This window comes from Callithrix jacchus, chromosome 12 (genome assembly GCF_049354715.1).
Source record: "Callithrix jacchus isolate 240 chromosome 12, calJac240_pri, whole genome shotgun sequence".
Lineage (NCBI taxonomy): Eukaryota > Metazoa > Chordata > Mammalia > Primates > Cebidae > Callithrix > Callithrix jacchus.
The window spans coordinates 57,555,343-57,577,941 of NC_133513.1; the positions used below are offsets into that span (position 1 = coordinate 57,555,343).

At 40.8% G+C, this 22,599-nt stretch overlaps 1 protein-coding gene across 6 annotated transcripts in view; it reads left to right on the plus strand.

Moving 5' to 3' along the window:
• The first annotated feature begins 10,393 nt into the window (after positions 1 to 10,393).
• The window catches only part of MICU1 (mitochondrial calcium uptake 1), a 243,149-nt gene continuing 230,943 nt past the window's right edge, over positions 10,394 to 22,599 (plus strand). For 3 of the 6 annotated variants that reach the window (XM_078345622.1, XM_078345624.1, XM_009009751.5), the window contains exon 1: positions 10,394 to 10,464. The gene's annotated coding sequence lies outside the window, so the exon portion shown is untranslated. The remainder of the gene's footprint in view (positions 10,465 to 22,599) is intronic. The other 3 variants (XM_078345621.1, XM_078345623.1, XM_002756253.7) reach the window with 1 other exon arrangement.

Below are 22,599 nucleotides of genomic sequence, written 5' to 3' on the forward strand. Positions count from 1 at the left end.
GTTGAAGGAAGAATTAGTGATAGACGCAGAGAAGACTAAGAAAAGTAAAGAAAAGAATCAATTATTAACTGTAGAGAAACCAGGAAATGGCATAAAGAAAGGTAACCATAGCAGTCCACATGAATCAGTTGTGAATAACATTTACCTAGTGCTATAGTTTAGATATTGTTTGTTTGTCCCCAGGAAACTCATGTTGAAATTTGATCCCCAACTTGGCAGTGCTGGGTGGTGGGGCCTAGTGGGAAGCAGTTGCATTATGAGAGCAGATCCTTCATCAATGACTTGGCACTGTTCTTCAGGCAGTGAGTTTTTGCCCTCAAGAAACTGTATTAATTCTTTCAGGAATGGATTAATTTCTGTGAGAATGGGTTGTTATAAAGGCAGGATGCCCTCAGGTTTCCCCCTCTTCACATGCATCTAGTTCCTCTCTGACCGTCTCCACTGTGTTGCGACACAGCATGAAAACCCTTGACAAGGCTGGGCGTGGTGGCTCACGCTTGTAATTCCAGCACTTTGGGATCTGAGGTGGGCAGATTACCTGAGGTCAGGAGTTCAAGGCCAGCCTGGCCAACACGGCAAAACCCCGTCTCTACTAAAAATATAAAAATTAGCTAGGTGTGGGGGCATGCACTTGTAGTCCCAGCTACTCGGGAGGTGGAGGCAGAAGAATCGCTTGAACCCAGAGGCAGAGGTTGCAATGAGCTGAGGTTGTGCCACTCCACTCCAGCCTGGATGACAGCAAGACTCCATCTCTGGAAAACAAAAACAAAAACCTCGCTAAAAGCCAGGGCCATGCCCTCAAACATTTCAGCCAGCAGAACCATTAGCGAAATAAACCTCTTTTCTTTATAAATTACTCGGTCTTGGTTATTCTTTTATTGCAAAATAAAATAGACTAAGAAACAGTCACAATTATGTAAACACAAAATGTTAATTTAACAAAATATTATTATTTGCCTGTCTTGGGAAGCTATGTGGTAAAAGTATGGCTCATTTACCTAACATGAAGAATTCCTATATATCTCTTTAAAAAATTCAATACAATAGGAAAATGTGCAAAGGATACACACTGTCAATTCAGAGAAAAAGGACATATGGGTTTTACACATACAAAGCTCAATTTCCCTCAAAATACATTTTTTTTTAAAAAAGGAAAATTGCTAGGCGCAGTGGCTCACGCCTGTAATACCAGCACTTTGGGAGGCTGAGGCGAGTGGATCATGAGATCAAGAGATCAAGGCCATCCTGGCCAACATGGTGAAACCCCGTCTCTAATAAAAAATAAAAAATACAAAATTACAAAAATTAGCTGGGCGTGGTATTGTGTGCCTGTAATCCTGGCTACTCGGAGGCTGAGGCAGGAGAATTGCTTGAACCCAGGAGGCAGAGATTGCAGTGAGCTGAGATTACATCACTCCACTCCAGCCTGGCAACAGAGCGAGACTCCGTCTCAAAATAAAAAAGGAAAATAAGGGCCGGGCATGGTGGCTCACGCCTGTAATCCCAACACACTGGGAGGCCAAGGTTGGTGAATCACCTGAGGTCAGGGGTTCCAGACCAGCCTGGCCAACATGGCGAAATCCTGTGTCTTCTAGCAAAAATTAGTCAGGGATAGTGGTGCATGCCTATAATCCCAGCTACTCAGTAGGCCGAGGCAGGAGAATTGCTCAAACCCGGGAGGTGGAGGTTGCAGTCAGCTGAGACTGCACCACTGCACTCCAGCCTCAGCGACAAGAGCCAATCTCTGTCTCAAAAAAAAACAAAACAAAACAATACAAAACATTAAAATCTCATGGAGAAGTCACATTTTTACCTAACGAGATTGACAAATACACATAATTTTTATAATACACTATATTGGGGAGGATAATAGATAAACATACATTCTCATACATTGCTTGTAGAGTGTAAATTGCCATATCAATTTGATAAAATTATAAAAATTACAAAATGTAGATATCCCTTTCCAGAAAGATCTTGTTGCCCCAGCCGCTAGGAGTTCTGGTAGCAGACAGTCTTCAACTGTCAGCCTCTTCAAGTTTTGCCTCAGCAGCAAAGAGCTGTCTCACCCAAGGATAGGCTTTTCTGTGGCAGCCCACATCCAGTGACTGATATAGAGGCCTTGCCATTTCCCCGCCCCCAATGCAGGACAACTCTGCTGAGTCATTTCAGCTCTACAGCTTTCCTATGGGGTTATCTTAGGCTGCATGAGTGCACCACAGGTCAGCTTTTCCTTCTGCCAAATTCCCCTTCTTTCTTCTCCCTTCCATAGCTGTTGAACCCAAGGGTACCTCCTAATAAATGTCTAGAATTCTAAATTTCTGTCCCGAAGTCTGCTTCTAAGAGAAATCAGTCTGTGAAACTCATGACTCCATGACTTCATTTCCAGAAGTTTACACAGACTCACACATAGACAAAAATGGTGTATATGTAAGGTTATTTATTGCAGAAAAATTTTTTTGACATAGAATCTTACTCTGTAGTCCAGGCAGAGTGCAGTGGCATGATCATAACTCACCACAGCCTTCAATTATTGGCTTAAGGTATCCTCCAATCTCAGCCTCCCAAGTAGCTGGGACCAAAGGTGTGTGCCACTCTGCCTGGGTAATTTATTTTTATTTTTTGTAGAAATGGGACCTCTCTATGTTGCTCAGGCTAGTCTTGAACTCCTGGCCTAAAGCAGTCCTCCTGCCTTGGCCTCCCAAAGTGCTGAAATTACAGATGTGAGCCATGCACATGACTTATTGCAAATTATTTGTGAGAGCAAAAATTGGAAATAACTTAAATATTTGATTACATAAATCAGGTGACTGATTAAAGGCATATGTATACAATGAAATATCATGTCACAATATAAAAAGCAAGTAGCTATTTATATAATGACAGGAAAAAATCTTCAAAGTGTAGCAGTGTGAAGAAGAGGAGGTGAGAATGACTCCCAATTGACCAAAGCCCATGCGCCCTGTATCCCAGAGGCCGGTGCCTACATCCTGCCACCACTGTCACCAAGCCCAAGGGAAAGGCTAACGGGGATTTTAAAGTAAATTAAGCCAAGGTGAAGGACAAACTTCAAAGAAGACCTGGAAGGTTGTCCGCTAAACCTGCTCCTCCAAAGCCAGAGCCCAAGCTTAAAAAGGCCCTGTAAAGAAGCGAGAGAAGCTATCCAAAGGGAAAAAGAGCAAGGCTCATGCTGGCAAGGGAATAACTCTGCCATAAATGAAGATGCCCAAATAAAGCAGGCATAAAAAGCTGAAGGCAATGGAGATGCCAAGTGAAGTGCCTGCAGTTTTGTTTTAGACAGCATCTCACTCTGTTGGCCAGTTTAGAGTGCAGTGGCATGATCTCGGTTCACTGCAACCACTGCTTCTCAGGTTCAAGCGATTCTCCTGACTCAGCCTCCTGAGTGGCTGGGACTGTAGGCACCTGCCACCACAGGGGTCTAATTTTTGTATTTTTAGTAGAGACTGGATTTCACCTTGTTGGCCAGGCTGGTGTCAAACTCCTGACCTCAGGTGATCCACCCACCTCAGTCTCCCAAAGTGCTGGGATTACAGGCCTGAGCTGACACACCTGGCCTGCATTTTTGATAACAGTGTCCTGGTTACCATATAGTTTGAAATACTATTTTTTTAAGGCCAGGTACAGTGACTGTCATGCCTGTAATCTGAACACTTTGGGAGGCTGAGGTGGGAGTATCACCTGAGCACAGGAGTTCAAATCCAGCCTGGGCAACATGGTGAAACCCCATCTTTACCAAAAAAAAAGAAAAAGTAGCTCTGTGTGTTTGTGTGTGTGTGTGTGTGTGTGTGTGTATGTGTGTGTGATGGCACATGCCTGTAGTCCCAGCTACTCAGAAGGCTGAGGCAGGAGGATTGCTTGAGTCCAGGAGTTTGAGGCTGCAGTGACCTATAATAGCACCACTTTAATCTAGCCTGGACAACAGGGTGAGACCCCATCTCTTAAAAAAAAAAAAAAAGTGTGTGTGTGTGTGTGTGTGTGTGTGTGTGTGTTTATATGTAACGAAAGATGCATTAAAACCATCATTGGTTGCCTATGAGTAGATTTGGGTGTCTCAGGGACAAAAGTGAAAGGGAGGCTTTTCTTTTCTTTTTTCTTTTTGAGGTGGAGTCTGATTCTGTTGCCCAGAGTGCAATGGTGTGATCTTGGCTCACTGTAACCTCTGCCTCCTGGGTTCAAGTGATTCTCCCTGTCTCAGCCCCTGAGTAGCTGATATTACAGGCGCCCGCCACTACGCCCAGCTAATTTTTGTATTTTTAGTAGAGACAGGGTTTCACCATATTGGCCAGGCTGGTCTGGAACTCCCAACCTCAGGTGATCCACCTGCCTCAGCCTCCCAAAGTGCTGGGATTACAGGCGTGACCCACCATGCCCAGCTGGGTCTGCATACCTTTGTAATAAAAAAATTTAAATTTATGAGGCAAAATTTTAAAATAGGGAAAAATCCAATTCGCAATTATTTTAGAGGAAACTTTAGGTTATGCTAACAGGAAGTTGAAACCTAATCGCCTAATAAGAAAACTGGAGCATGTATACTAACTTTGCTTTTTCTCCCTGGTTTAACCTTAATTATTCTGGGTAATTGGCTCAACTAACACACTTCTTAAAACATCTAGAATTGCCAGGCACTTTGGCTCACGCCTGTAATCCCAGCACTTTGGGAGGCTGAGGTGGGCGAATCACGAGGTCAAGAGATCGAGACCATCCTGGCCAACACGGTGAAACCCCGTCTCTACTAAAAATACAAAAAAATTAGCCGGGCATGGTGGCACATGCTTTGTGGTCCCAGCTACTCAGCAGGCTGAGGTGGAAGAATCGCTTGAACCCAGGAGGCGGAGGTTGCAGTGAGCCGAGATTGTGCCACTGCACTCCAGCCTGGTAATGGAGCAAGACTCTGTCTCAAAAACAAAACAAAACAAAACATCTAAAATTAAATTTTAGTTGCAAATAAGAAAAGTTCCTGTAAGAGGGATTAGGAAATGTATTGGTCTTTTGTAAATTCAGTAGGTTTTCTTCTTATTGACAGTATATAATAAACTAAAATCATAAAAAAAACCCCACCACCTGACTCTAGTAATAAAAGTGGAAATAAAATAACTAAAAACAATCAAAGAGTTGATGTTGAATGTTCTGTCCCATGCTGGAATAAGAGAGGGAAATTGGGGAGCCATTAACTTTTTTCTTTACAAGAACTATTTAAACTTATAGAAAAAAGTGCAATAGTAGAGAACTCCTGAATATCATTTATTTATATTCACCAATTTTTAACATTTTCTTCCATTTGCTTTATCATTTTCTCCCTCTAGATATTTTGATTTTTTTTCTGACCCATTTGAGAACAGGTTGCTTACATCATGCCCTTTTCGTCTTCATACTTTAGCGTATATTTACTAGGAAAAAGTTATTCCATTTAATAATCACCACAGTTATCAAATGTAGGAGCCACTTTTATCCAATCTGTGGTCCACATTCCAATTCTGTCAACTGTTCCAACAGACCTTTTATAGCATTTGCCCCCTCTGGTATAAGTTCCAATTTAGGATCATGTATTGACTTTTTTGGTCAAGTCTCCTTAGCCTCTTTAAACATGGCATAATTAGTTCCTCTGCCTTTTTTTTCCATTTGTGATGGTTGTTTCATAGACTGCTCTTCAATATGTGTTTGGTTGATATTTCCTCAAGATTAGATTAAAGAGATATTGTGTCCTCAGAGTATTGCATCAAAATCAAAGTGTTGCACAGTTACCATTTCCTTTTGTAAAAAACGTACACTCTGTGGGGAGATATTTTGAAACATAAGCATATCCTGCTTCTCATAAAATTCCCTGCTCAACCCCTGACCCACTTAATTGATGGTGTTTGCCTAAACATATCTTTACTATAATGGTTGCAAAATGGTGGTTTTTCCTGACTCCGCCACTCTCTTTGGATTTATCAGTGAGAATTCTACTTTAAGGAAAGCCACTGTCCCATTTCCCCATTTTTCTTTTTTTCATTACTATAGATTCTTGGACTCTTATTTTATTCAATGGCTATAACATATTATTATTATTATTATTATTTTTTGAGACAGAATCTTGCTCTGTCTCTAGGCTGGAGTGCAGTGGCATGATCTTGGCCGCTGCAACTTCCACCTCCTGGGTCAAGCAATTTTCCTGTCTCAGCCTCCCGAATAGCTGGGACTACAGGTGGGTAGCACCACACCTGGCTAATTTTTGTATTTTTAGTAGAGATGGGGTTTTACCATGTTGGCCAGAATGGTCTTGATCTCTTGACCTCGTGATCTACCCACCTCGGCCTCCCAAAGTGCTGGGATTACAGGCGTTACCCACCTTGCCCAGCCATGTATTACTGTTCTTATATTGGTACTCAAATTAACCCAGATTTGGTCAATGAGAGGCCCTGTAAGCTGGCTTCCTTTGACATGTCCTCAGTTTATTTTCTGAGAGCTTCCTTACTTTCAGACAACAAGATGTCCCAGGTCATGGTGTACCTTTCTGCCGTAGCCCTGAAACCAGGGCTGTTTTCAAGAAGACTTAGTTCCTTTTTGTGGAGAAAGGTATTTCAGAAATCAAGATCTGGGCAGAGATTAATTAATTCTGAAGTTAATTTCAATCATAAATCAAGTACAATGTTTCAATTTTTATAAGTCATCATATTTAGGCCATTCTCCCACCTCTTTGTGGTAAAAAGCCAGGAAACATTTAAGCTCTTAAAAATTTTCTTCTATTTACTTGAAGATAATTAATTCTGGCTACCATAATTAAAAAAGCATACTCACTGCAAGAACAACTATGGGTCATAAGTCTCTAGATAGCTACTCAAGTACAATATATCTTCAAAAAGGCTGGATGTAGTATCTCACACCTGTAACTGTAGCATTTTGGGAGGCCAAGGTGAGTGGATCTCTTGAGCTTAAGGGGTTTGAGACCAGCCTGGGCAATATAGTGATACTCTATCTATACAAAAAGTAAAAAAAATTAGCCAGCCATGGTGGTTTGTACCTGCAGTCTCAGCTACTCATTAGGCTGAGGTGGGAGGATCATTTGAGCCTGGCAAGTTGAGGCTTCAGTGAACAGAGATGCAGTGCATTCTGAGGGTGTGCTGCATTCCAGCCTGGGTGACAGAGTAAGACTTTAAGACTCTGTCTCTTTGTCTCTGTTTCTCTCTCTATTTTGTATGTATGTATATACACACATATATATGTATGTATATACATATATATACATACATACAAAATATATATGTATATACACACACACCCACATATATATATGTGTATATACATATATACTCTCAAAAGGATTTTGTGATGGAAGACTGCATAGGTTTTGAGATACTATAATCTATAGAACCCTGAAGATAAGTGTAATAAACCAAAGACCATCTCACTGTATTCATTTTAAAGAAACTGAATCATAGCTTTAGAAAATAAACAGTTTTGTCTGATACTTGTTGCAAAAGATGTTTTGTTTTTCACAGTGGTGTGATATGTAGTAGACTGCTGTGGTAACACATATTATTTTAATGTGATAAAAGTAGATGAACTATAAAATGTTTGCCATAAGGACACCAATTTCTATTTTAACAAATGAAATTAAATACTGTCCCTCGATAACACAGATCTTTCTTTTTTTTTTGAGACGGACTCTTGCTCCGTTGCCCATGCTGGAGTGCAGTGGTGCAATCTCGCCTCACCACAGCCTCTGCCTCCTGGGATAACACAGACCTTTCAACACAACACACTTTTGAAATACTGAAGATGAAATAAATAAACATTATATTTTATATGTGATAGTGTGATAGAACTGGGGGCAAAGATCAAATCTATTTATTCATTGAGTATACAGGACTTAGTATTCATTCCCAACCCTATCATTGCAGGGAAATCACCTGGGACTTTTAAAATTCAGTTTCCAGAGCATTACCCTTGTCCACTGAAACAGTGGGTCTCATGATCCAAGAATCTGTATTTTAAAAATCTCCTCAGATAATTCCCAGGCATTTGGGTACCAGACTGGTTTGGAAACTACTGAACTTGTTAAAAAACATTTGTATGGGAGTGCAAGTATCATTACAGATACAAGTTGCCCAAGGGTAGGAATCAAGCTTATAAATTTTTATATGCCCAGTAGTAGTTATGAGCATTACATATATTAATAGTAGGCATTCAACATATGTCTGAGAGAATTTTGACTTCAAATTTTATTGGTCACCAGAGGAGTCTTATTATTAAGTTTGTACAGGAGATATAAACCTTCATTAGGGATGTCATACATTTATGTGACTGGGAACACGTGGCATTGCATCCTGAAAAACAATATTGAATTGATGGACAGATTTCTAATGTAGAATGGAACTTTGTTTCTGACCCTGAATTCTGCTAACTTATACTCTTAGAAAAGAAGAAAGAATACTCACATTTATTTGTGTAAGACTGGTCTAGTCTGTAATTGTCTCTGTCTTGTTCTCCTTTCCATTAAATGTTCTACTTGATGCCAAAATGACTAGACAAAATATACAATAGCATTTAACATTTGTATGGTTTAAAACAGTGGTTCTCAAAGTGTGGTCAAAGGACTCCTGGGGGTTTCCTGAAAGCCTTTCTAGTAATCTGTAAGGTCAAGCCTGTTTTCTTAATAATACAGTGTTATTTGCCTATCTAATTCTTTCTTGAGTGTATAGCAGAGTTTGCCAGAGGCTACATGATGTATAAGAGTACAAACATTTAATGCTGTATAGATAGGAGAATCTGTCTTCTATTAAGCCAGACATTAAAGAAATTTGCAGCTGGGTGCTGGTGCCTCATGCCTGTAAGCCCAGCACTTTGGGAGGCTGATGTTGGGGGGAGTGAGGTCAGGTGTTCGAGACCAGCCTGGCCAAGAGACCAGGCTGGCCAATATGGTGAAACCTCATCTATATTAAAACTACAAAAATTAGCTGGGAGTGGTGGTGGGCACTTGTAATCCCTGCTACTCTATAGGCTGAGGCAGAAGAATTGTTTGAACCTGGGAGGTGGAAGTTGCAGTGAGCCAAAGATCACGCCATTGCACTTCAGCCTGGGCGACAGAGTGAGCCTCCGACTCCAAAAAAAAAAAAGAAAGAAACACACAACGCCATGAACACATTTATCGTACTTAGGTTAGCCGGGTCTGAGAAGAAATGGAGAAAACAGAGTTGATTCTTCTTACTTCACAAGTTACCCCAGGGTTGGTTCTGTTGGCTTTCTTTTGTTTCCATGGTTGTTGCCTTTCCACAGCTCTGCTACGTAAATTGTTGGAAAAAAAATTATTTTAAAGTTCTCTGGGACGAACGCGGTGGCTCACGGTTGTAATCCCAGCACTTTGGGAGGCCAAGGCGGGAGGATTGCCTGAGGTCAGGAGTTCAAGACCAGACTGGCCAACATGGCGAAACCCTGTCTCTACTAAAAATACAAAAATTAGCCAGGCGTGGTGGCAGGCGCCTATAATCCCAGCTACTCGGGAGGCTGAGGTAGGAGAATCGCTGGAACCCAGGAGGGCGAGGTTACAGTGAACCGAGACCGCGCCATTGCACTCCTATCTGGGCAACGGAGCGAGACTCCATACCAAAAAACCAAACAAAACCAAACAAAACCAAAAAATCCCCAAAACAACAAACAAACAAACACAGAAATTCTCTGGTATTATAGTCATATTTCTATTCTATTTCCACGGCAGGTGAGAGGATCCTTTCCCATCCCATGTTGTGATAAAAACACCTTTTTCAAGGGAAAACATGTTTTTTTTTTTTTGTTTTTTTTTTGTTTTTTTAGTGGCTTGGAAACTATACACTGCAGTAATATTAGTCTGCAAATAAAACACCTGAAAAACCCATCCAACAAAGGAAGTTTCTAAATCCAAAAAGGCTCAAAGCTATGAAACAGAACATTTGGTCTCTGATAAAATTTTATTTCTAAATAAACCTAAATGGAGTTGGAAAGAAACAATTTCCAACTTACTGTGATCCAGTTTTCTTTTCACGAACTCCTTTTTGCTTAGCCAATACGAAAATGAGTACAGAGGTGGTGTCAGAGGGCACAATAAATTTCTCAACAGATTCCTCTGCCCCTAGTGGAGGAGGAAAAAAAACAGAGGAAATGCCAGAGGGCTTCTGGGAGTTCTCCAGCTTTCCGACCTAAACGCTGAGGAGGTAAGGGGGCGGGGACGGAGCTAGGGCAGGGCCCGAGGCTGGGGCTTGGCACATTGATTTCCCCTCCCCTCCCTAGTTCTTTTCCCTTGTGCCCCTCCCACACGCTTGTCGCCACGATCCCGACGGGCCCAGCGGCTAGGAGAGTCACGTGAGAGTGGGCGGAGGAGGTGGAGGTTTGTCTCCGCTGTTTCATCTCTATGGCTGTCAGAGGTGGGCGGCTTTGACCGAGGAGCTGGTGGAGCTCGTGCTTGGACGCGTGAGTCTCGGACTCTGGAGGGTATGAAGAGACAGCAATTTGGGGAAGGGGAACGGGGTTGGCGAGACAGTCTTAGGGAACTGGGCTCCGTCCCGGGCATCCGGCTACTCCTCGGGTCTGGCGGGATACCTGCCTGTCCCTGATGCGCTCAGCTTTTGGTGCTGAGAGGAGTTCGTAGTCCTGCTTGCTTCCGGTCCTCCGCTTTCTTCATCCCAACCCGTCCCTTCTCCCTGTCCCGGGAAAACTTCTCCCAGTGCCGGGTTCCCAACTTGGCGCCGACGCCCCCCTCCTCTCAGGCGACTGGGACACACTGGTAGGCTTGACCGGCTCTCCTGGAGTTTGTGGATGTGGTTGGAAGTGGGTGCGGGACTTCACAGATGGATTTCTGATACGGAGAAATATTAACCACTGAATCGAAATAAGTGGAAAATCAGTGAGGATTCAAAGGAGCAATACAAAGCGCAGGCTACTCGCACTGTTCAGTTTTTATCTTTTCCAGTGCCTTCCCGTTTTCATTCTCTCTCCCTGTTTTCACCGATCCGTCCTGGCCCTCCGTAGGATGTTTTGAGAAAGAGCTAGCTGTTACTATGTGAACATTGAGAGAAGAGTTTAAAACGAATTTTTAAGTTGCCTTCACCGTAATCTTACGGATTATGGTTTCTTTACCTTCCCTTTTCCATGCTTAAAAAATACGGTGGCCATTAGTAAATATAAGTAGAATAAATATCTTATAGCTGAGGGACTAGAGTGAAATATTTTATTTTCCCTGTGGTACGTTAGGAACTCCCATTTTCTTCCTATTTATTAATAAATGTTTCTATCGCACTCTTGGGTGGCTTCTTTGATATATATGCCCTTGTTTCTATTAGAATGTGTGCGGAAGTGATCTAGCAATATAAGAAAGGAGTTTGCCTTTCATTAGGTGAAACGTGTTCGGGGTTGATAGCTGTAGGAGAATTTAGGTTTCATTGGACCATGTGACAAATAATAAACGTCAGCATCTTGAAACAAAGGTGTTGGCCAGAATGACCCACTTACTGTGTTTCTGGTGTGGAGAAGGTAGTGAGCTTTTTGAATATTGCCTTATCCTAAAAACTTTAGAACTCACTGCCACTTGTCTGTGAGAAGGTGGCTTTTGCCTCTAGCTATTCTTTCACCCCACCCTTGGTATGTCCCTGATTACCTCTTCACTTAACATCCCTCTGGCTGTCTAATATATTAAGAAAGTGTCCCTGACACCTAAGTGTCCTTACTGAGAGTCATAAAACATAATGTTAGCAAAAACTGAATATTCTGGAGTGGCTTGTGTGCGTGGGGAGAAAGGGAAAGAATGATAGAAACGAATAAAAACTAATAAATGCAAGAGAACAAAAGTATTTATTGCTGTCTTCCTTTATATTTACTGTATCCAGCAGACTGTTTACATTCCTAAGACTGTTTACATCTTTTTTTTTTTTTTCTTGAGACAGAGTTTCTTTTTTTCTTTCTTTTCTTTTTTTTGAGACAGAGTTTCTCTCTTGTTGCCCAGGCTGCAGTGCAATGGCACAATCTTGGCTCACTGCAACCTCTGCCTCTCAGGTTCAAGAAATTTTCTTGCCTCAGCCTTCTTGGTTGCTGGGATTACAGGCACCTGCCACCATGCTTGGCCAATTTTGTATTTTTAGTAGATAAGAGGTTTCACCAGGTTGGCCAGGCTGGCCTGAAACTTCTGACCTTAGGAGATCCACCCTCCTCTGCCTCCCAAACTGCTGGGATTACAGATGTGAGCTACCGGGCCCAGCCAAGAAGGGCATCTTGAGACTAACTTTCCTGTATTTAAGAATAAAACATCGCTCAGGTAGGCTTGCATATGGAAAAAAAAAAAAAAAAAAAAGACTAAAATGATGGGTGTGGTGGCTCAGGCCCGTAATCTCAGCACTTTGGGAGGCCAGGTGTATACCTTGAATCCAGGAGTTTGAGACCAGCCTGGGCAACATGACAAGACCATCTCTTCAAAGCATACAGAAATTATTTGGGTACATGCCTGTAGTCCCAGTTACTTGGGAGGCTGAGACAGGAGGATGGCTTTGAGCCCTTGAGGTTGAGGCTGCAGTGAGCGGTGATTGTGTCATTGCACTCCAACTTTGGTGACAGAGCAATACCCTGTCTCTTAAAACAACAACAACAAAAGAATAAAACAGTGTTATGAAATTTCTCCATAATGCAGTATTATGCAAAATAATCATAACTGAAATATTTAACTGACCAACTCCTTCAGATCTTATGCTATTCAGAGTTATAGGACTTATATAATTGATAAAGCTTCCTTTTTTTTTTGAAGTGGAGTCTTACTCCGTTGCCCAGGCTGGAGTCTAATGGGTCTTGACTCACTGCAACCTCTGCTTCCCAGGTTCAAGCAATTCTGCCTTAGCCTCCCAAGTAGCTGTGACTACAGGCGTGTGCCACCACACCTGACTAATTTTTGTATTTTTAGTAGAGATGGGAGATGGGGTTTTACCATGTTGACCAGGCTGGTCTTGAACTCCTGTCCTTGTGATCCTCCCACCTTGACCTCTCAAAGTGCTGGGATTACAGGCGTGAGCCACCATTCCTGGCCTTGATAAAGCTTTTAAAAACCCATTTTTTCCACTTTCAGTCTTTAAAGTTAGCTTTATCTCTTGAGCCATTTTTACGATGCCTGTAGCACTTGCTAAACATTAACCATTTTTTCCATATACAGTTGTTTAATGTTTCCCTTTTAAAATGAGAACCAGTTTTTAATTAATTAATTGTTTAATACAGATGGGGTTTAGCCATTTTGCCAAGGCTGTTTTCTTTTTTTTTTTTTTTTTTTTTTTTGCAAGGGGAGGATGAGTCTTGCTCTGTTGCCCAGGCTTGAGTGCAGTGGTGTGATCTCTGCTCACTGTAACCTCTGCCTCCTGGGTTCAAGTGATTCTCCTGCCTCAGCCTCCCAAGTAACTGGGACTACAGATGGGCACCACCACACCTGGCTAATTTTTGTATTTTTAGTAGAGACAAGGTTTTACATGATGACCAGACTAGTCTCAAACTCCTGACCTCAGGTGATCCACTTGTGTCAGGCTCACAAAGTGCTGGGATTATAGGCCTGAGCCACCATGCCCAGCCTGCCAAGGCTAGTCTGAACTCCCAGACTCAAGTGATCCTGCCACCTTGGCCTCCTAAAGTGCTGGGATTACAGATACAAGCCACCATGCCCAGCCACGAGAACCTGTTCTTAAAAAAGGTTTACTTGCTGGGTGTGGTGGCTCATGCCTGTAATCCCAGCACTTTGGGTGGCTGAGGTGGGTGGATGACCTGAGGACCAACATGGTGAAATCCCGTCTCTACTAAAAATACAAAATTAGCTGGGTGTGGTGGTTCATCCACCTGTAATCCCAGCTACTTGGGAGGCTGAGGCAGGAGAATCACTTAAACCCAGGAGGTAGAGGTTACAGTGAGCCAAGATTGCGCCATTTCACTCCAGCCTTGGCAACAAGAGTGAAACTCTGTCTCAAAAAAAGTAAAATATAAAAAAAATAAGGTTTACTCAGCTGTTTTTCCTACTCATATTTTCTCTTTCTCCTTCCTTTCCTTTAATTTTCCTTTTTCTTTTTTCAAATGGAGTTTCGCTCTTGTTGCCCAGGCTGGAGTGCAGTGGCACGATTTCGGCTCACTGCAACCTCTGCCTCCTGGGTTCAAGTGATTCTCCTGCTTTCCGAGTAGCTGGGATTATAGGAGTGCACCACCATGCCTGGCTAATTTTTGTATTTTTAGTAGAGACAGGGTTTCACCATGTTGGTCAGACTAGTCTTGAACTCCTGACCTCAAGTGATCCACCCTCCTCAGTGTCCCAAAGTGCTGGGATTACAGGTATGAGCCACTGCAGCTGGCCTTGCACTCATAATTTCAAAATGAAAATATTATAATAGCTTTATTTTGTGCCAGGGGAAGAAGGTGATTGTTTTTAGATAGATATTCTATGTGTTTTGGCAGATTATGAGAAAATTGTTAATACTTGTAAGACATTGAAATATGAATATCTGAGCATATTTAAGAAGAAAACGGGCAATATTTTTTATGTTTTAGATTTTCTATTCTAAAAGTAATAGGCTTATTTTTGAAAAATGGAAACATTATGGAAAATACAACATTGAAAGTCAAAGTCCTATTTTACCTCCAGGTAACCACTAATTCCCTTTGCATATCTGGGAATCATCGTGGAAAAGTAATTAAGTCTCTGGAGTCAGACTCCTTGGGAAAGATTGTAACACCAGCACTAGGCTTACTTCTTTCAACCTCAGAAACCTGAGAAGAAAGAGAACTTCCCTTTCTCTACAGTTCAGCAGACCACTCTATGGTAGTTTTATTGACCTGGCTTGAGTCTTTGCTCATCCTAGAGGCAGTCCCTGTGGCCAGAGTGATTAATGCTTTGTGTGGCTAGGTTTGGAATTTGTTCTTATCCTGCAGTGGGGAGGAGAGAGTAGTTTCAAACCATTTGAATTAAGGGTGGGTGACAGTTCCTAAAGGAAAATTGAGGTGATACTTTCTGGAGAAGAGAGATTGGTTGCTGGACAGGCAAAAACAACAGATGTTCACTAACATAATTTTCCTGTTTTTTTTTTTTTTTTTTAAATTAAGAGAACTTGCTTTCCTTTTGCAATATAAAAAATTGTATTTACATTTTATGTGTTGACTTTTTTCTGTTTTTAATGTCTATTATAATAACTTCAAGAACTTGAAATTTAAACCCTTCCATTTTGTATATCTGTACTGTTAGCACATGTTTAGTACCCTTGCTCTGGAATATTCAGATTTTATAACTTTAAAAAGATTATGTATTGGCCAGCTTGTTAAAACATTAATATTTTTATTATTGTGGGTGAACTTGATTAACAACTGCAGTTAATAAATAAATAAAAATGTTTTAAATATTTAAATACATGTTATTGATATGATTAAATGCTTGGTTCTTTTCATTATTTCATGTTTAAAAATCTGTCAGTATAGAAACCACTTTATTTATTTTATTATTATTATTTTTTTGAGACTGAGTTTCACTCTTGTCACCCAGGCTGGAGTGCAATGGCATGTTCTTGGCTCAGTGCAACCTCCGCCTCTCTGGTTCAAGCGATTTTCCTGTCTCAGCCTCCTGAGTGGTTGGAATTACAGATGCCCGCCACCACACCTGGCTAATTTTTAAATATTTTTAGTAGAGACAGGGTTTCACCATGTTGGCCAGGCTGGTCTTGAACTCCTGACCTTGGGTGATCCACCTGCCTCGGCCTCCTAAAGTGCTGGGATTACAGGCATGAACCACCGTGCCTGGCTGAAACCACTTTATTTTGAACATGGTATGTAAAATAAATTACTATTGTTATAACTAATTGCTGTTACTGGATGTTAATTTCAAAACTATAGTTAACACTGGTTTTGTATCTTTATGCTTATTTTGATGGTTCATCATTAAAATTTTTTTTTTTTCTGTAGAAACGGGGTCTCACTATGTTGCCTAGGCTGGTCTCAAGCTGCAGGGTTCAAGCGTTTTGCCTGCCTTGGCCTCCCAAAGTATGGGGATCACAGACATGAGCTGCCATGCCTGGCCAGTCATGCTTTAAGAGCATGGTAGAGTGGATATGTGTGGATAAAATACCTGTGAGTAAAAGAGATAATGATCGGAATGTTAGTTGAAAAAACAAAAAAAGGTAGCTGTGGAATTGGACAACTGTGAGGAGTGACTGACATTAACTATAAATGACGACCTGGCAGTGAAAAGTTAAATATTGCCACATCGTGGGAAAGTGGCTTACTGCAACCTCCGCCTCCCAGGTTCAGAGGTGTTTCAGCCCTGTTTTTGAGGCAAGAAATGGCTAGAAGTAGACTCATCTTTTTTTCCCCAAACAGGGTGATCAATTTTTTGTAGATCGTAGATGTTTCCTAGACTTACTAATATTAAGTTAAAGATGGGTTTTACTATGAGAAAATTGAAACTTTTGTATAATATTTGAGAAACATATCCTCTTCAGTTATGTCAAGTATATAAATAATGTTTGCATTTCCCTTCAAAGTGATTTAATGTTAGTTATTTAACACTTAAAGTGCTTGCTCAGGTGTGGTGGCTCATGCCCATAATCCTAGTACTTTGGGAGGCTGAGGCAGGAGAATCATTTGAGATCAGTTGTTCGAAACTTGCCTGTCTCTACTAAAAATACAAAAAATTTGCCAGGTGTGGTTGTACACTCCTGTAATCCCTGCTGCTTGGTAGGCTGAGGCATGAGAATTGCTTTATCCCGGGAGACAGAGGTTGCAGTGAGCCGAGATGGCGTCACTGTACTCCAGCCTGGGCGACAGTGAGACTGTCTCAAAACAACAACAAAAACTTAAAGTGCCTATTCTAGTAACCTTGCTTGGACAGTTATTTGGATTTGGTGTCTGTTATAAGCAAAACTTATAATTTAGATTTTCCTTTTTAAAGTTTGTTCTTTGAATATGGGAATTAAATTAGCAAGCTGTTTTCTTATTTTTTTAAAAGTAAACATGAATACTTTGCCTACCATCCTTGTAAAATTGAGTCAGCACTCTATAATATGACACAAAAGGGTGTTAGAATCTGGCTCTAATGTATCCTTCTTCCCTTCTTACTTGTTTTCCCATATTCTAGTTGGAATGAGACACTTTTTGCTCCCCCTGTTCGCTATGTCTTTTGTGTCCTTATGCCTTTATGTAGGCTGTTGTGCTTGGAATGCCTCTCCACCATTCTGCCATTTTCCAACTGGTGAACTGCTGTTCATTGTTAAACTAGATTAATGAGTTGTTTAGTATGTAGAACCTCCCTCTACCCTTGGGTGGTTATCTTCCTTGTTGGTTCTCATAATTTACTTTATCTGTTTAAAGCAGTCTTTGTGGAGCAGTTATATATATTGTCTATTAGATTGAGTGATTATTGATGCCAGAAACTGGGTGTTATTCATCACCATATTCTGAGTTCATAACAGAGTCTCTGTCATATATATAAAGTCAGAGTATGTTTGGTGAATATACTAGAAAATAAGATATTTCATCTGTTTTAAAAGTCAGAATAGGTGGGGCATGGTGGCTCAGGCCTGTAATCCCAGCACTTTGGGAGGCTGTGGTGGGTGGATCATGAGGTCAAGAGATTGAGACCATCCTGGCCAACATAGTGAAACCCCTGTCTCTACTAAAAATATAAAAATTAGCTGGGTGTGGTGGTGCATGTCTGTAGTCTCAGCTGCTTGGGAGGCTGAGGCAGGAGAATCGCTTGAACTCGGGAGATGGAGGTTACAGTGAGCCGAGATCATGCAGCTGCACTCCAGCCTGGTGACAGAGCAAGACTTTGTCTCAAAAAATGGAAAAAAAAGATGTAATTCAACAGAGTAAGTGTGTACTCTGTAACCTTTATCAGTCTGATATATTTAGAGAATTTACCTGGACACATCTAGAAAATTCCATCCACATATTCTACCACACATCAACAAACAGGTATCTGATATGTATCAAGACATTAAAAGGAGAGATGAAATATGTTCCATTCTTTTTTTTTTTTTTAATATTGGATATCTGGTTTTATCTAGACTGAAGGGAAGAACATTATGAATCTTTAAAATACAGCTATTGCCATTTTGTTCTCTTTTTTTTTTTTTTTAAGAAAGAAAAAAAAGGAGTGAAGGAGAGGAAGAAAGAGGAAGAAAAAGAGGGAGAGAAAATGGGAATGTAGCTTTATTCTAAAATTGGGTATTAATAATGGCCGATCAATATTTTGTGTATTTAAGGTGGAGAATGTATATTTTGTGTATTTTAAATGGAGAGCTCTATAAATATTTATTGAGTTTACTTGTTCCGGATCTGAGTTCAAGTCCTGGATATCCTTGTTAATTTTCTGTCTCGTTGAGTCTAAATCTCTTTATGAGTCTTATGTATCTGGGTGTTAGGATCGTTAGCTCTTATTGTTGCATTGATCCTTTTACCACTATATCTTTGTTGCTTTGAAATCTATTTTATCAGATGCGAGAATTGCAACTCCTGCTTTTTGTTTATTTATTTATTTTTGCTCTCCATTTGGTTGGTAAATCTTTCTCCATCCCTTTGTTTTAAGTCTTTGTGTATCTTTGGATGTGAAATGGGTCTGGATGTAGCATATCGTTAGGTTTTGGCTGTATCTTTTGATTGGGGGATTTAGTCTACTTAAATTTAGGGTTACTGCTATTTGATGTTAACTGGCTATTTTATCCATTCATTGATGTAAATTCTTCTTTATGTTGATGCTCTTTACTTTTTGGTATATTTTTAGAAAGGCTAATACTGGTTGTTCCTTTCTATGTATAATGCTTTTTTCAGAAGGTCTTGTAAAGCCAGCCTGGTGGTAATAAAATCTCTGAGTACTTGCTTGTTCATAAAAGATTTTATTTTTTCCTTCGGTTGTGAAGCTTAGTTTGGCTGGATATGAAATTCTGGGCTGAAAGTTCTGTTCTTTAAGGATGTTGAATATTGGCCCCCACTCTCTTCTGGCTTGTAGGGTTTCTGCTGAGAGATCTGCTGTAAGTCTGATAGGCTTCCCTTTGTGGGTAACCTGACCTTTCTCTCTGGCTGCCCTTAGTATTTTCTCCTTCGTTTCAACCGTGGTGAATCTAACGATTACGTGCCTTGGGGTTGCTCTTCTTGAGGAATATCTTTGTGGTGTTCTCTGTATTACCTGGGGTTGAATATTGTGCTGCTTTGCTAGATTCGGAAAGTTTTCCTGAATAACATCCTGAAGAGTATTTTCCAGCTTGGATTCATTCTCTTCATCGTATTCAGGTACACCTATCAAACGTAAATTAGGTCTTTTCACATAGTCCCATATTTCTTGGAGACTTTGTTCATTCCTTTTCATCCTTTTTTCTCTATTCTTGTCTTCTCGTTTTATTTCATTAAGTAGGTCTTTGACCTCTGATATCCTTTCTTCTGCTTGATCAATTCAGCTATTCAAACTTGTGCATATTTCGCTAAGTTTTTGTGTTGTGTTTTTCAACTCCGTTAGTTCATTTATATTCCTCTCTATATTGTCTATTCTTGTTAGCATTTTGTCAAACCTTTTTTCAAAGTTCTTACTTTCTTTACATTGGGTTAGAACAAGTTCTTTTAACTCCCAGAAGTTTCTTATCATCCACCTTCTGAAGCCTGTTTCTGATAATGGCACACAGTCCTTTTCCATCAGGGATTGTTCCGTTGCTGATGAGGAACTGTAATCCCCTGTAGAGGGAGAGGGGTTCTGATTTTGGGTATTCTCAGTCTTTTTAGGCTGGTTTCTTCCCTTTGTTATAAATTTATCCATCTGTCGTCTTTACAATTACCGCCTTTCTAGTTGGGTTTCTGAGTGGACGCCCAGTTTATTGATTCCCAGCGTTGGAATCCGAGCAACCCATTGCGCCAGCCAAAACAGCAGTGATAAAACTGATGGTGCTCTTCTGCCCGGGAATCTCCTCCTGTTTACTCTGCACGAAGAGCTGCTGCGCCGAGGCGCCGGCAAAACCACTGCACCGGCCACAAGAGTCGCATTGGCGACCTGTGGATCCCCTCCACTGGGAATCTTCTGGTCCGTGAGTGACGAAAATTCATCTGAAAGTGTGGCATCTTCTCGTTCTCTGTGCTTTCACTGGGAGCTACAAACCCAAACTGTTAGTGATCAGCTGTCTTGGATCTCTCTCCATGTTCCATTCTTCAAGGATCTTATAGCCTAGTGGGAAAAACAAACAGATGAGCTGATAATTAGCTTAAATTTAAGCTAATTAAAAATAAAGAAAATAAAAAATTAAGTTTCCCTCAGTTTTACTAGACATACTTCAGGTGCCCAGTACTCACATATGAGTAGTGGCTACTGTATTGAACAGCACAGATACAAAATATTTCTGTCATCACAACATGTTCTACCTGACAAGAGCTGTGGTAGAACATTATAAATAAACAAATCTGCATTCTCTAGTTTAAGGTGATAGTTAATTTCATTTCAACCAAATTTCTTGTGCTTTTTCAATTAAAATTCCCTTTTAGATTTGAAAGTTGTATTTTTTTTTTAATTTTAAGCAGATTTTATTGTAATGTATCTCAAAGTAGCATTATTAATTTTTTTCAGGTCTTTGACCTGTAATAGCATTTAAAGTAAGCAATTTTAGAATTTGATTTTCCATTTAAGGATTGATATTATCTGATATTCTATGCTAATAAGTCCTGAGAATGTACTGAAGCATAATGGTTAAGCGCAATGCCGTTGGGAGCCAGGGGCAGTGGCACACGTCTGTAATGTCAGCTATTCTGGAGGCTGAGGTGGGAGGATTGCTTGATCCCAGAAATTTAAGACGAGCCTGGGCCACAGTGCGAGACCCCATTTAAAAAGAAAAGTAATAAAGATACACAATTATTTTTAGAAAACAATGTGTTAGGGATCAGAGAAACCTGCCTCTGCCATGCAATGATCTTAGGCAAACTGTTTTTTTTGTTTTTTTGAAATGAAGTCTGGCTCTGTTGCTCAGGCTGGGGTGCAGTGGTGCGATCCTGCCTCACTGCAGTCTCTACCTCCTGGGCTCAAGCTATTCTGCCTCAGCCTCCCTAGTAGCTAAGATTACAGGCGTGTGCTACCACGCCTGGCTAATTTTTGTATTTTTAGTAGAGATGGGATTTCACCATGTTGGCCAGGCTGGCCTCTTGAACTCCTGACCTCAAGTGACTTGTCTGCCTTGGCCTCCCAAAGTGATGGGATTACAGGCATGAGCCACCGCGCCCAGCCTAGGAAAACTTCCTGACAGCTTTGAGGTTTGCTGGTTTGTTGTTGTTGTCGTTTTGAGTTGGGGTCCTGTGCTGTCACCCAGGCTGGAGTGCAGTGTTGTGACCACAGCTCACTACAACTTCAAACTCTTGGGCTCAAGCAATCCTTCCACCTCAGCCTCCTGAGTAGCTAGGACTGTAGGTGTGTGCCACCACACTTGGCGAATTTTTACCTTTTTTGTAGAGACAACAATCCCTGATATGTTGCATAGGCTGGTTTCAAACTCCTGGCCTTAAGTGACCCTGCTGCCTCAGCCTCCCAAAGTTCTGGGATTACAGGTGTCAGCCCCTGTGCCCAGCAAGCTTTGGTGTTCTTATCAGTGAAATGGGAGTAATAATAATATTTAACTCAAAGGATTACTGAGGACTAAATAAGGTAATGGATCTCGGGTACTTAGCATGGTACCCCTTACAGAGTAGTGTTCATTAAATGCTAGCATTAAAAAGAGTTTAAACTACTAGTTGTTAAATTTTTTTTTAATTGAGGAAATTGGAGTATGGAAATTGGACTATGGGTGTTAGGTCATACTAGGGAATGGTTAAATTTGTTAAGTATAACTGACATGACTGTGGGAAAAAAAGTTCGTATTTTTGGAGAGACATACCAAAATATGTAGCAGTGAAATGATACGATATTTGAGTTGCCTTAAAATAATCCAGAGAAATAGATGAATAAAAGGGACAAAAAAAATGGGTCTTCCGTTTCTGGTGAAGAAGTAGAAACAGGGACTAGGCTTACCTTCCTGCCTGAAATAGCTAGAAAAGCAGACAAACATGTATAAAACAGTGGCTGTCTAGATTTTGAACATTGTGCAGTCAGGGAGAGTAATCCCTGAAAGATAGGAAAGAAATGAGATGAGGTCTATGATTGTTCTGGCTTCCTGCCTAGACAGTTTTCCAGCTGCAGAACAGGGATAGGGAACTTAGGCAGAGCACAATGGTTTCCCTTAATTGAAGGAATCTGGGGAGGCCAAAGCATCTGCAGTTTGGAGAGCAGAAAACAAGATAGCTACAAAGAGGGAGAACTTCAGAGAACTGCGGAGGATCCCTCTCAGGTATTCTGCTGAGAACTGATCAGTGCATGTATGTGAGAAAACTTCCTGAGACTAGGAAGATAATCACTTGAAAAGATCGGATAAAACAATACTTGCTGAATTAGGAATAGTGGGTTTTTATTTATTTATTTATTTTATCAGCCAGTGAAAACCATCTTTACAAGGTATTATATAGAATCTTATAAGAGTTTTGCCCTAATAGTGGGTAAATTAGCCTTGAACTAAATGCTTCTCCAACCCAGCCTGACAAAGCTTAAAAGTAAGACCTAAAAGGGCCCAAACTCTT